Raw genomic sequence first — 13,934 nt, forward strand, 5'->3', positions numbered from 1 at the left:
TGACAATTCCCACTCTGCTCTTCCAAAAGCATGCTGAGGTGTAGACTGCCTTCAGAGAGAGTAAGGTTTGCATTTGCCTACATGGCAGTAGCAAGGTAGTGCAGCATGGACACAAGGGACAACAGCATTATTTCACAGCATTTCCTGGGGCAGTCTACACTAACCTGTTGCCAAATAAATATACCAAGACAAATATACTAGATAAGTTTACTAGATAAACATATTAGATCACTCCCAAATTTCTTTATTTTTAGAGCAGGTCCAGAAAATGTCCCTGATATCAGTGTTCATTATTTTATATTGCCAGCATAAGCTGCTTGCTCTCTTATTTCCTTAAGGGTGGGGCTAGAAGTTTACTGAGGGACATTCTGAGAAAGCAACTTCCAAATAATTGGTAATAGGTCATATCCAAAATCTCTTTCCTATTGTCCCTTTATGGATGTGTCCAAATCCATGATAAGTTCATTTATTTAACAATTTTTGCATTACTATTTTAAACTGCTTCTTTTTTTAATATAAAAAATAGCACAAGCAAAAAAATAAAATAGTATATGTGTATTCTGGCTTTATGTCTGAAGAGGGCAGCAGAAGGCAGTTCATTTCAGTGAGAAATTTCTCATCCCTTGTGTTGTGAAGGGAATCCCATACAGGCTCCTCCCTAAACTTTCAGCCCTATAGGGAAAGATTATCCCCACACTCGGAACATATTTACTTCCGTGCCTTCTTTACAGCATGAGAAGGGATATTAGGGTGTAAGACTAGGGTGTAAGAGTCCAAGGTTAAAACCACCACCTGTGAATTTCCTGGGTGACCTTGTGCTTGTCAGTATTATATGTATTAAGGTTGTGAAGATAAAATGTGGAAGAGGAGACTCACAAATGCCACAAAAGGAAAACCAGGCACATGTATTAATTGCTTCAAGGCGGAACAGCTGGTCATGGGAAGGTAGCAACAAAAACAAGCCAATTCTATTGGGTCTGGTGACCTACCTGTCTGCTCTGAAATTTAGTAGAGCTTACTCCCAGATACGTGGGGTTAGTATATTAATTGCATTTATATCACCTTCCAATACAGTTCACTGGGTGTCTCCCAAAGCAAAGCGAAACAGTTTAAACTTAATTAAAATCAAAACACAAGATTCAATTTAAAATGTTATTACAAGTATACTTCAGGTTAAGGCTTCTTCATGAAAATCCACTTTAGCATACACACACTGCAAACGGAATATGCATGTACTTAAAACCAGGGCAACATGGAAAGCGTTTGGGCTGTGCTTTTTAGTTTTAATATTTCAGAAATAAGAGGGGAGTGACGCTGCTGGGTGTGGGGTGAAATCCAAAGAAAGAAGTGATAGGGGAAGACAGGAAGAGATAAGAGTATTCTAGCCAGAAAACAAAGGAAAAGAAAGCGCGCACACTCCTCCCTTGTCTCCCCCCCCCCCCCAATACACACGAAATATGATAAAAACAAGGTTCCTACTGTGAGTGAGAGATCTCTCTTCTCCCCGCACTGCAGACCACAGGCAGAATGCATAGTTCTGATTGGCTAGTGAATGCAAGAAGCACACATGGTTCTGATTGGTATAAGTGGGCTAATTGACAGGGAGGGCCATCAGGTTCCCTCCCCCCACCCCATGGCTTCCTTACAGGGAAAATGAGGGAGGGAAATGGGCAAAAGATTCCACCACACAATCAAAGCCATTTATATGTCACCTGCTGGTGGTGGTTATTTTGACTGGAGAACTGGAGATAGGAAGAAGCATCTAGGAAGCCTCTCAGGCAGTGGAAAATCTATTAATAATGACTGTGGGTGATAGGAGAAAGATTGGATTCCATTCCACGAAAATGTCAACCTACAGAAACTATTTGAAAGTATTTGCAAATCTCCTCCCCTTTAAGACTGCAGCTAGATCAAGCTTTTCCCACATTATAGTGTTGAGTTTGGGTAGGCCCAAGAGCTCCCTGCAGGGACCCTGTGCACACCTGATGGTTTTCTGAGGCCAGCACCAGGAAGGATCACCCCCTCTCATGATGTGGGGAGAGTGGTCCTGCTTGGTGCTGGGTTTGGGGGTGCCCCAAAGCTCCTTGCATCAGCTGGTGTGAAGGGGGCGCAATTCTGCTTAGCACTGTGGCCCCACTTTATGCAAAGACAACTAGCTTTGGGAGCTGCACAAAGCAGCTTTGGCCATCCTCATCCTCATAGTCAAGCCCTACCCTTACCTATATGACGTAAGGTGTATGGTGGAGGGCCATGGCTTGCCCAAAATGGCCTCATGAGCTAATTGGGAAGTTGTGCAGGCCAAGGCTGGCCCAGAGGTCAGTGGTTCCTCACCCCAAATTTACCTCAGGAGCTGAAGGCCACTTGCCTTGACCAAAGCAGAAGAGTGGTACCATTACTTCCCTTGATCTGGACACTATACTTTTGTTAATGCAGCCTAGAATAGCATTAGCTTTTTTTGCTGCTGCATCACACTGTTGGCTCAAGTTAAGCTTGTGGTCTACCTAGCTCCTTTTGATAAGTCCTGCTAGTAAGCCAGATGTCCTCTATCTTATATTAGTGCAGCTGGTTCTTCCTACCTTAGTGTAGAAACTTACACTGGTGGTTAGCCTGAAAGAAAGCGCAGAAGTAGAAATAGCCGCTGAAGTACTGGTGTTAGTGGGCAACTTTGTTATTGTTGCGTTTCAAACTGGAAAAGTGAAAATAAATTTTGTTTGCCAGGTGATGCAATATGACAGTGATTAGTATAGCATTTCCTTTTTTAAAACGGGGATTTCTCAGCAAATTATAAATGTTGAGTTGAAAATCAGCAAGTAATTATTGTGTTACCATAGCTAAGTGTAAATTCCCATGGGCTTTACAACTTGGTCTTGACACTGATCTGCAACTTGTGAACGCCTATTAAAGTATATGCACAGGGTCTTGCTTTGGAGGTATTTTTTGGAGGGGTCTGTCAGTGAATTTTCACAAGTTACATTGGTTACAGGTAGTTTGCCAGAAAACCCTTTCACCACAGTTTCCATTACCAAAAGTTTGACACGTTCCCATGAAACAATAGCATTATGTATATTACCACAGGTGCAAAAAAACATGTTTGATTCAGACTTTTAGAAAAAAACACACGTATCCAAATTGCAGGTGAATTATTGAAGTTAAAAAACTGTTGCATGTGTCACAAACAAATAACAGTGTTAACTGGAGTTAAATAATATTAACTAAAACACAAATTATTCTGCAAAGAACCTCCAAACATTACATTGGTCACTACAGGAAAAAAAAACCAATCAAATTTCTCCCCCAGCCCTGTTCCCCCCTCCATTTGAAATTGCTGCTTCTTTGGTTTGTATTTAACATTTTAACATTCTAAATTATATTTTATGGTTTTAGGTTTAAAAGCTGCCCAGTGAGCAGTGTTATTGGGCACCCATACAAATGGCATAAATAAATACATAAGATGTTTATTCCATACACAGATTGTGTCACGTTAAAACCCGATGTGTTTAAAGTGGCACTGTTATAAACTGGGTAACAAATTTGCAATGTTACTTGAACTTCCAGTAGACGGGGACAGTAATTTGGTATTCAAAACATGGACTCATTTCTTTATAAAATGTTTTTCATGAAGCGATATTTCGTCTAAGAATCTAGTGTGAAAATTTGATATTCAAATTTTCAACAAACACTACCTGTGGATGCAAGTGAAATACTCCACCTCATTTAGCATTGTTCTCGCGTTCTTGTTGATGGATGATCTATGTAACTAAACAAATGAGCTCTGGGCTTACTGAAACACAGTTTGCATTGTGGAATACAGAGCCTTCATACAATCAGCCAAAGCATATATTTTTAACCTTTCCACTATATTTCCAGAAGCTCATTTTCAATGGCAGTTGATTGATGATTATGGTTTTATTTACTTATAGGCCATCTTTGAACACAAGTTTCCAAGGTGGTACATATGACACAATTCATAAGACACATGTGTTAATACCAAAATAAGCAAACCAACATATCATATTTTTCCATGTATAAGACTATTTTTTTTATTATAAGAAAATGTTAAAAATTGGGGGGGGGGGGTCGTCTTATACACGGATAGTGCAGAGGGGGGACTGGTGATTGGTGGCAGCAGTGAGAAGATTGTCAGCGGCGATTGGGCGGATGATTGATGGGTGTGGCAAGACTTTCTGACAAATGGATGCTGCTGTGGCAATTGGGCGTGTGATTGGTTGCTGCGGAAAGGCCTGCTGACGATTGGCTGCTGCTGGTGGCGAGCAGGCAGATGATTGATGGCTTCAGCAAAGAGTGTGCAGTCAGGTGGTGAGCAATTGTCAGCAATCCCCCCCCAAAAAAACGCTCAACAACTCTGGGCAATCTCTCCCCCCCAAAATCAACAACTCTGGGCAGCAACTTAAGTGTCATATCATTTCTGTAGGCCTGAACAACAGAAACAAATGTGTCCTCATCTGATGCCTAAAAACAACCAATGTGGGAAACAACTTTATCTTCATATGGAGAGAATTCAACTTCTGGGGTGCCACAATAGACAAGGCCCTGCTCTGAGGGGAAAGCAAATAGGCAAAGACAATGGTTAGGAAGAGGGTGTGGGAAAGGACTCACTGTGATACTTGCCCAATGAAGCTCTTCTATATTCTGCACTCTTGGCAAAAGCAGCTTGTGGAGTGTGGCACAGCTGCTACTCTAGCTTCTTGGCAGGAGGGGTGAGGTGCCAATCACCCTCTTGGATAGCAATGGTGACTCACCTGCCAGAAAGCTAGTGTAGAGGCTCTGCCCCACCCAGCAAGCCACTTCTGATTCTTGGGGAACATTTTGTTCCCCATATATTGGACCAGAAGTGTATTTTACCACACAATCCAACCCTCTTGGAAATTATCAAGCGGTAAAGCAAACATTTATCCTCCCCAGCAGCAGGGCTTTTTTCAGCCAGAACTCAGTTCTAGCATCTTTCAGGTGGGTGCCATTGCCATTATAAGAGTCTAAGGGAGGCCTTCATGGTGAGTTCCAGCATCTCTTTTACTAGAAAAATAGCACTGTCCAGCAATAAGTGATTCTCAGTTATGGAACACAAGGGCTTGCTGGCTATAGCAATGGGGCAGAAATTTGACTCAGTTTGCATTTAAAAGCAACACTACCTATTTCAAACTTTCTGAAACAAAATACAAACCGAAACAAAGCCTTCATCCTTGGAAATTCATACTTCTCTTAATTTTGTAATGCAGTTTTTCAGCCCAGTAATATATACAAAAATGCATATTCCAGGGTAAAGAGTTTGCAAAAAGGTATATGCTACGGAAAATGGCATAGAGGAAAAAAGGGGGATTGCTTTGCAAAACTGGATATATATTAGGGAGAAATTGCCCTAATATGCTGGAGTTTTCATAATAACTTTTTTTTAATCACAACAACTTGCAGAAATGTGGTGAAGATTAGAAAAATGAGAAACTGGGAAAAACCAAAATCAAAAGTTTCATCGACTCCTAGCTGGCTATGACGCTATTACCGTCTGAGTGGGTGGCAGGGCCCACGTGATAGCCCACGTGATTGTGGCATCTCATGGCTGCTCAGAGTAGGGCATTTGGCTAACTCATATTAGACATAACACAATGAGAGAGAGAAAGAGGAGAGAGAAGTCACAAACATATGGACTCTCTCGCTGTTTTTGGAAGCCTTTGGGTTAATTACACATTTGTTCAAAACTGGTTGCGCTTCTAGAGGCAAATGGTTGAGGATGCCTCAGAGACCTCACCCAACCTACTGACTGACTGCTAGCTATCTCTTATCTAGATGCTGCATTGCATTTTCCCAGGTGCAAAACACTGCATTTGGGCAAATGTGGGACTTTCCAGGCACTGTGGGGAATTGCCCAGCTATGCTAAAATTCCTCCCCTGCTTACCAGAATCAATTTGAATACCACTGCCACACATATATATGTGTGTCCTGTTTTTCCCTTCTACCCTTTATAGCATGGCTGAGGAACCTGTAGCCCTCCAGTTGTTGCTTCCCATCAGCCCAGCAAACATGGTCAGGGATGATAGGAGTTGTAGTTCAGTAACATCTGGAGGGCTTACAGCAGAGAACAAAAGTCCAGTAGTACTTTCAAGACTACAGCAAATGTACTACCTATTAGGATCCCCAACCTGAGAAAGTGTTGTCCACTTTCTTTCAACCAAGGAAAGGAGACAATGTCAGCTTGTTCCAAATATTTATGTTAAACATGACTTTGTACAAATAAATATATATATATTTCAGTGTTCTTCACATTTTTAGTTACCCCTGAAAGGCAAATTCCTTTAAATTACAATGATGTGCAATTAAAACATGTTTCATGGCATTTATTTATATAAATGTGTGTATGAAATAAAATAATTAAAACTATGGTACATACAACATTCAACATCTATTGTATGTCAATTAATACTTTCCCTGTTGACTGGAAATTCTAACCTATTGGGGTTGATAAATCTAACAGCTGGATGGCTAAACTGCAGTCCAGCTACACAATGTGATGCCATAATGGTCCTACACTGGTTGGTTGTTTTTCTCACTCCCACACTCTTATTAGCAATTGGAACAAAGGTGGGAGTACAACTAGCTCAAGTGGGTGTCTTCCCATAAACCATGCGATCTAAAATTTGCTTCTTAGCATACTACTGTTTTTTGCAGAACCATGACCATTAGTGGTAACTGTAAGTTGCTTTGCTTAGGATACATACTTTTTTGAAGTTGTAGGTGCCAGACAAGTGCTAAAATACAAACCAGGCTAACTTCCTGTTTAGAGGTAATCACCTGGGTGATGGGCCATGAAGAGAACAAAGGAAACGTGATGAGCCATTAAGGAAGCAAAGGAGAGGGGGCTCTGTGTGAGACAGCCCACTCGCAATTCACAGGTAGTGAGGGATAAAAGCCAGAGTTTAAAGCTGGAAGTGTGTGTAATGTGACCTAGAAGTAAAACAGCAGGCTAGAAAGCCAGAGGCAGACCACAATGTTTGATTTCTGTTTGAATTAAAGGCTGCGGCAATGGAATAACAAGACCCTTTGGGGGTGTTAATGCTGTGAACCCTTCCATCGTAGGCTCAGGTTGTATATATGTGTAAATAAACCATATATCATAAAGACACTGCAGTCTCTGCTGCTCCTCATTTCCAAAAGCACTTGGGTAAGCGCTTAGAAAACCAGGGAGAGGTGGTGCTTGGATTTTCTGAAATGCTTTCCCTCTAACTGTGGTTCCAGGAATGTGATTGCAGAGAAGCAAGTGTGACAGCAGGGACCCCTTCTGAACGAAGCTTAGACTCACCTCCTAGGGTCCGCCTAGGCACCCCATTAAATCTAGGTGCCACCAGCCTTCAGTGGGTGAGGGGTGTCACTTAGAAGGGTGTGTAACCTGTGGGGAGCCTCAGGAGTCAGATCGAGAGGGTTAGGGCTACAATTACCCCTCCCTGCCTTAGAACAAACCTGCCCACCCTAGTTTTTCAACCATATATTGCAGTGACCAGTGCTATTTTTCTAGAAAAAGAGGTACCAGAACTCACCATGAATGCCTCTCTTGTTCTCTTATAATGGCAATGGCACCCACATGAGAGATGCCAGAACTGAGTTCTGGTGAGTTTTAGCTGAAAAAAAGCCCTTGTGGTCACTGATAACTCCACTGCTTTTTCGTTGAGATGGTCAAATGCTGTTAGGCTGCATTTAATTTAATGCCTCCAGTTTATGCCTTCTTGCTGTGTCTTGACCTAACATGGAGATAACAGCCTAAATAATACGCTATTATGGAATGTGGGTTCTTTGTCTCCATTGCACATTAATGCACAGGCGATATTAAACATATGTCAACTTTTTACTAGTCTTGTTCCTGCACACTGTTACTTTAAATAGTAGAAGTTTAGCAGGTGAAGCTTTTTCAGGCATTCAAATAAAGGGAGGGGACAAGCTTCTTCTGCTACAGAAGCACAGGGGCAGGAAAAAGTTGGCAACCCCATGTTAAACTGATCTACAAATTTTAGGCGCTAGTGAGGCTCAAAAATTGAATTGTTATTGGCAGGTAGTTTCACAGCTGGACCTAATATTTACTGCACATAGAAAACAGAGAGGTAGAAAAATTAAAGATTATTTAATACGCAACAGTCAGCATTTGCTTGCTTCATTCTTATGGGTGGAGAAATGAAATCAAGGTGTGACCCAGGAGTACTAACAAGATAGTGATCTTTTCCTGATCCCAGTCATCCAAGAGGAGTGCCTTAAAACTATAAAGTATTTATTCTTCTCATTCTAAAATCACTTTATTTCACTATTGGGTATTAATGTTTTTATTATTGTTGTTTCAGAGAAGATCTAATATATCAGAATACACATTTACTGAATTCTTAATGTACACAGAGTATTTCTAAGCACACAAAATTAAAAATTAGCTGTCCAGAACTTTTGAATTGTTACTTAGGTCAGTTGCGCAACAATTATTTTTCAAAAAACATTTGAGCAATGAATAGTCCATTAACAAGAGGTAGGTAAATGTTCTGGTTAGTTTCGTAATTCAAATAGATTTTGTGCCAAAGGGTATTAAGCAAATTAACTGAAGATGATCTGATCCAGATTGGTTCATTGGTATAAGAAAATTGTAGGTTTGAAATAAAGTTAGTTCAGCGACTGTGACTTCCTGCGCAAAAGCTGGATTCCCAGAAGATAACCAAAACCTCTCTGGCAGATGCTTATCTTTCTCTTTAAAATATTTGAAATACCTTACGCAATCCCTTCCTTTTATTGTTTTATGAAATGTACATGCATGCTAAACTGATATTCCGGGTAGCTATGACCAACTTTTTCTTCATTCCTTGTCCACCGGGAAAGGAGACTTCAGTGATCCAAAATTCTTTCCCCTTTCTTTTGAGAAGCAGAAGTAAATTCCTCCTGGCTGTACATTTACTCAGTTTGTCTTTCTTTCTTTCCTAAAAAACCTCCTTATCTCAACTCTTCTCAGAAGAACTGAAACACTCAAAAGCAAGGCTGTTTTCACATGAAATTATGGAACAATTCACACAGAAATTGCCATGATTAGTATGTCAGCACACAAAGTGATTTATAAAATAATATTTATCCCCTTTTCATCAGGCTTGTTCTTGTGCCCTCAACAGCATTCTGGCATAGCACAATGTAGCAGCTGCTGCTTTCCTCATCCTTTAAATCTAAGCAAATCAAAACTTCTCAAGCTAAATATCTGCCTCTTGGATTGTTGTTCAAGGATACAAGACAGCTTAAAAAGGTTGGCAAATAAAGTTGCATGACAGGTAGAAATTCAGGAAGTGAAGCTTTCCCCGATCTTACATCCCCATGCCTGGTGTAATTGCACCCCTTTCCCAAAGGCAGCCAAACAGACCCAGGGGCAGAAAAACAACAAGGTAAGGCAGCCTAAGGGAAACCAGAGCAGTGGGGAAAATGAGTCAAGACTGACCCAAGAAAAAGCACTCCCTCTCCGCTTCTACTTACAGAAGCCAATTGAACTAGCAGATGAATCTTACTTAATATAGACCTGGGCCATCATTCTTTACTGCACCTGAGGGAGGCAGACTAATTTAGGAGGCACAGATTAACCTGTGTGGCACATAGTTCTGTCTTTGCTGCTCATTCACCACTCTGCCTGGGGCCTACTCACTGCTTGCTCAAACAAAGGCCGTAATGTAGCATTGGTGCTGCTGGTGTGCATTATATGACTAGAATATAGCACATGCTTGTTGCCTGGAGTAGTCAATGGTCTGGGCTGGTAGATTTTCTGTATGCTTACTCAGTTAGGGGCTGTGTTGTATTCGGTAAAAGGGATTAAATGAGACAGCCACCAGGCTAGGCCAGCAACAAATATTCATAGTTGTTGGGTGGGATGCTGGCTCAGGAAAATTTGGTGGTGGTGGTGGTGGTGGGGAGGTATGTAGGGTGGCCACTTCACACATCATCCCCCAAAAGGAACCACATCATCACCACCACCCCACCCAGGACAAATGAAGACAAATTTGCATGAAATGTGCCTGTTCTAATTTAAAAGTGTAGAAGCTGATTTGGAAATAATTACTATAATTTAAATAGAAATTTCTGTGCCTGCCCAGGAAAATAGCCTGGTGTTTTGCCATCACCCCACCCCCAGTACCTGCTGTCTTAGAGCGCCACGTCTGTCTACTAAATAAGAGTAGCTGCATGTACATGTCGAAAGTTATTTAATTGTAGTACATATTAATCAAATTGCTTTACTGCTGCTTCTCATCTAGCCTAGCAACTTTGCACACTGGAATACTGAAAGCTTAAATTGTGACTTAACAACTGAGTTCAATCCTGCTGCACATTTTTTTCTATGCCTACCAACAACAAAAAAGTGCTAGACAACTTTAAAAAGAAAAGAGTTTGGGGCTGAAATTTCAGGGAATTGGCCTGGAATTGTTCCAAGTCTAAGGGGGCTAACAGGCCTTCCTGTGGCAATAGCCCTACAGTGCTAAACTAAGCTGAGGCAGTTGCCTGAGGCATTTTTATTGATGTATTATTAATTTACATACTGCTTACATGTCAATACTGTATGATGTTGGTTTGGCCTCCTGTCAAGGTATCATTGCCAGACGTAGCACGAGGGATCCCAAGGTGGGGTCAGTGGTTTTCATCAGTGTTTGGATGCCAGGCACCATTTTGAATTAAGATGCGGGACCAAAATGTAATTTTGGATTGACTCCATCCGATTTTGGGCATGATGGATCCAAACTCACAAATTGCATTACCCTTTACCTATATATATGTAGTGGTGAGTGCCTAGATATTTTAGAAACAAAAATTTCCCCGCTCCTGTGTGTGTGTGACCTGCCTCTCATAGATCTGTCATAGCCCTCTCAATTTACCGGTAAGTTATATAAATATTCCATCCCTCTACCAGGTTCACACAGCTTATCGCCCATTGTGTATCTATCTGTCGATCGACCGATCTCTGAGCATATGTATTGGATGTCACCCACCCTGTGTCCGGGTTTTTTTTTAATTCTTTCACCCACTTGCGTTTTCCCTCCCAAACCCATACGGGAGACAGAGGAGACTGGCCACGTGAAGAACGTTTGCGTTTTGCACCTACACATCAGCGGACATACGAAGGAGAGGAAGGGAAACGCGGGTGTGCCTGCTTGTATATACGCACACACACATCTCTCTCGCTCTCTCTATACACACACACACACACACACAGACACACAAACGGCGCGCTCTTTCCTTCCTCTCATTCATTTACACACACGTTGCGCCCGGGCGTCTCCCTCCGCCCCCCGCCCCTCCGCCACCGCTCTGTGGCTCCGCCGGGTCACGTGGCCCTGCCCTCCCCCGGCCAACCCTCCGCGCCTGCCTCCCTCCCGGGGCTTGAGAAGCAGAAGTGGGGAGCCTTCCTGGGGCAGCAGGCGGCGAGGAGCAGGGCGGGCCGCCAGCGACGACCGAGCGAGGGGGACGACTCCGGCTCCCCGCCTCTGGGACTGAGGCGCAGGTGAGGGGAGACGCCGAGGGAGAAGGAAGGTACCCCCGCACTTACTTACCCTCTCCTCCTCCTCCAGCCCCACCGTGCGGAGCCCTCTTGCCTTCTCCTCGCCCTAGATTCGCCAGCTGCGGGCGGGTTGGGGCGGCGGTTCCTCACACCTCCTTGCCTTCCTGTCCCGCCTCACTTAGTTATAAGAGGTGCGGGGCGGGTTGAGGGATCCCCTCCATCCCAGCTGCCGGCTATCAGTTGGTTGGTTTCTTAAATACTCACTACTACTACCGTAAAGATACTGTCAGGGAGCCTTACAGCAAATGCAAAGAAGTTTTTGTTTTTACGGAAATTTAGAGAGCGTGAAGCAACAGATTAAAAACTGGCCGCGATATCAAGGCTGTGTACGTGTTCCGTGGGGTTATTTCGAGTGCTTTCCTTCCACCCCGAGACAGGTTGTGGTTACTTCGACATCTTTTTTTCTCCTTCCTGCCGCTGACCCGTTGTTGCCCACTAAGTGATAGCGCTGGGGATCCGAAGTTGCCCGGAAAGACTCAGCCAGGGAAACTGGTTGGCGTGTCTCGGCTGTGTAGGGAACACGTCGTTCTGCACATGCTCTACGGGCACTCACTTGACAGCCTTCCTATTACTGCAATTTATTCATTAGACTTATATCACATGCTTCCTCTCAAAGGACCCCAGGGCGGCATTCATCCTTAGACAAGTTGTGGCTGCTTTGCATCTTCTTCCTCTTCAGTTCACACCCCCTCTCTTTTTTGGACTTCACTAGTTAGTGGATTAAAAAGGTGTTTAGTCCTAAATATGGCTGGAAATGCCCTTTAGCTTGACACCTGACAAGGCTGGAGGGGAGCTAAGTTTATGCACATACTCTGGGGCACTGCCTCCCCCCCCTTCCCCTCCTCCAGCTGTGATAGAAAGGAACTAACATTGCACATGCTCTTGGCCACTCTGTTATGTTAAGGTTCTGCACCTCCACCACTTCTCCAGTTTCTTGAGGTCTTCCTTGGAGACTTTGCTCAGGGTAGCTGAGGACTTTATCTAGATGGGACTTATCTGTATAGCAGCACTTCGTTTTGTAGAAATCTTGCTAGCAGGCTCATTGGGCCACCTAACTACTTAGTCTCAGGTCTCTCCTTGCTTAGTCAAAATTTACTTTTTCTTTGCACAGACTTTTTAACAAGGAGATTGTTCCTGGAAGAGTGCTGCAGCTTATTTTATTTAGCTTTTTGTTATATATTTTTTCAACTTCTCATTACTTCACACTTTGCCATTTGCCTTTAGTGTCGTTGAACAGAAAGGCAACACATAAATAGGTTTTGTAATAAATCAGTCTTCCTCTGGGGAGTCCTGACTCTTGACCCAGTGGACAACCTTGCTTTTGACAAACTGACTAAGGACTCTCTGCTTCATTTGCTGCCACCTCTGTCTCACTGAAGAGTCTGTTGCAAAAGAGGGAAGGAAACCAGCTGTCCGCCCTCCCTCTCCCCCCCTTTACTTTCCCCCCAACAGAGAGGTGGGTGGGTTAGTAACAGCACCAATTTAAATGTAGAGTGAAGGAAGGAAAGGTAATGGTGTGAACAAAGAGGTGAATCTGGGTTCAGAGAAAATGTGTGTGTGAACCTTGTAGGAAGGAAACATGTTTATCACTATTTCAAATGTATGAACATTGTTTTAAAGTTGAAAAGCCAAGTCTCTGGGTTGCCCCTGAAAAGGAAGGGGTTTCTGTAGCCTCCCAAACTCCCTCAATTTATGTTGGGTTAGGGAAGGGGATTTGTCTGGGAGCAGCGGACGCTTCATACAGCAGAACAGAAGGAACAACTTCAGGTAGGGTATTTTTTGTTGTTGGTTCAGTATATGGTCATCTTCATTCATGATATTGGATGGAAAAAAGTGAGAAATGCTAAAAAAAAGAAAGGATTATTTGCATTGTGAGGAAAAAGGAAAATTGATGAGAAGCAGTGCAATCTTTCGCATGTCTACTCCAAAGAAAGTCAGTCCTAATGAGTTCAGTGGGACTTTCCACCAAGTGTGTAGGATTACAGTATGTATAATATCAAATACACCAAGTATCTAAGAACTGCAGTGCTCTTTCATGGGGCTGCTTTGAGGCTGAAGCAACTGCCCATCTTCTTGTGCTCCCCACCTCCCTCTTTTACTACCTTTGATTAATAAACAATTAGAGTAGCTTTTATTCTGTCATAATCGCTAAGGCCAATCAAAGATGCCTGTTTTACCATATGTATGCCAGGTTCAAACAAGAAGGGGATTTGTAATTTTCTCTTCTTGCTGTTCTTCAGGTCTGTTCTTTACATTTCCTAAAGCCTGATAAAGCAATGAAACTTTCTCCATCTTTTGGACAATTCGTTAGGGTACTTGTGTTAAGCAACTTCTTACGTTAGTAGTAGTACACTTTAAAAAATGTAGACT

At 42.7% G+C, this 13,934-nt stretch overlaps 1 protein-coding gene and 1 long non-coding RNA gene across 4 annotated transcripts in view; one reads left to right on the forward strand and one right to left on the reverse strand.

Annotated features, from left to right (window-relative positions):
- LOC309375071 overlaps positions 1 to 11,609 on the reverse strand; it is a 32,282-nt gene extending 20,673 nt beyond the window's left edge. The window contains exon 1 of the long non-coding RNA XR_014170795.1: positions 11,541 to 11,609. This is a non-coding gene — a long non-coding RNA (uncharacterized lncRNA). The remainder of the gene's footprint in view (positions 1 to 11,540) is intronic.
- PLCG2 (phospholipase C gamma 2) overlaps positions 11,355 to 13,934 on the forward strand; it is a 63,616-nt gene continuing 61,036 nt past the window's right edge. Inside the window, exon 1 of one of the 3 annotated variants that reach the window (XM_081920264.1) lies at positions 11,355 to 11,507. The gene's annotated coding sequence lies outside the window, so the exon portion shown is untranslated. Of the gene's footprint in view, positions 11,537 to 13,934 lie in introns of all 3 variants that reach the window. The other 2 variants (XR_014170774.1, XM_081920263.1) reach the window with 2 other exon arrangements.

The sequence above is a fragment of the Podarcis melisellensis genome (assembly GCF_964234715.1).
Source record: "Podarcis melisellensis genome assembly, chromosome: 8".
Lineage (NCBI taxonomy): Eukaryota > Metazoa > Chordata > Lepidosauria > Squamata > Lacertidae > Podarcis > Podarcis melisellensis.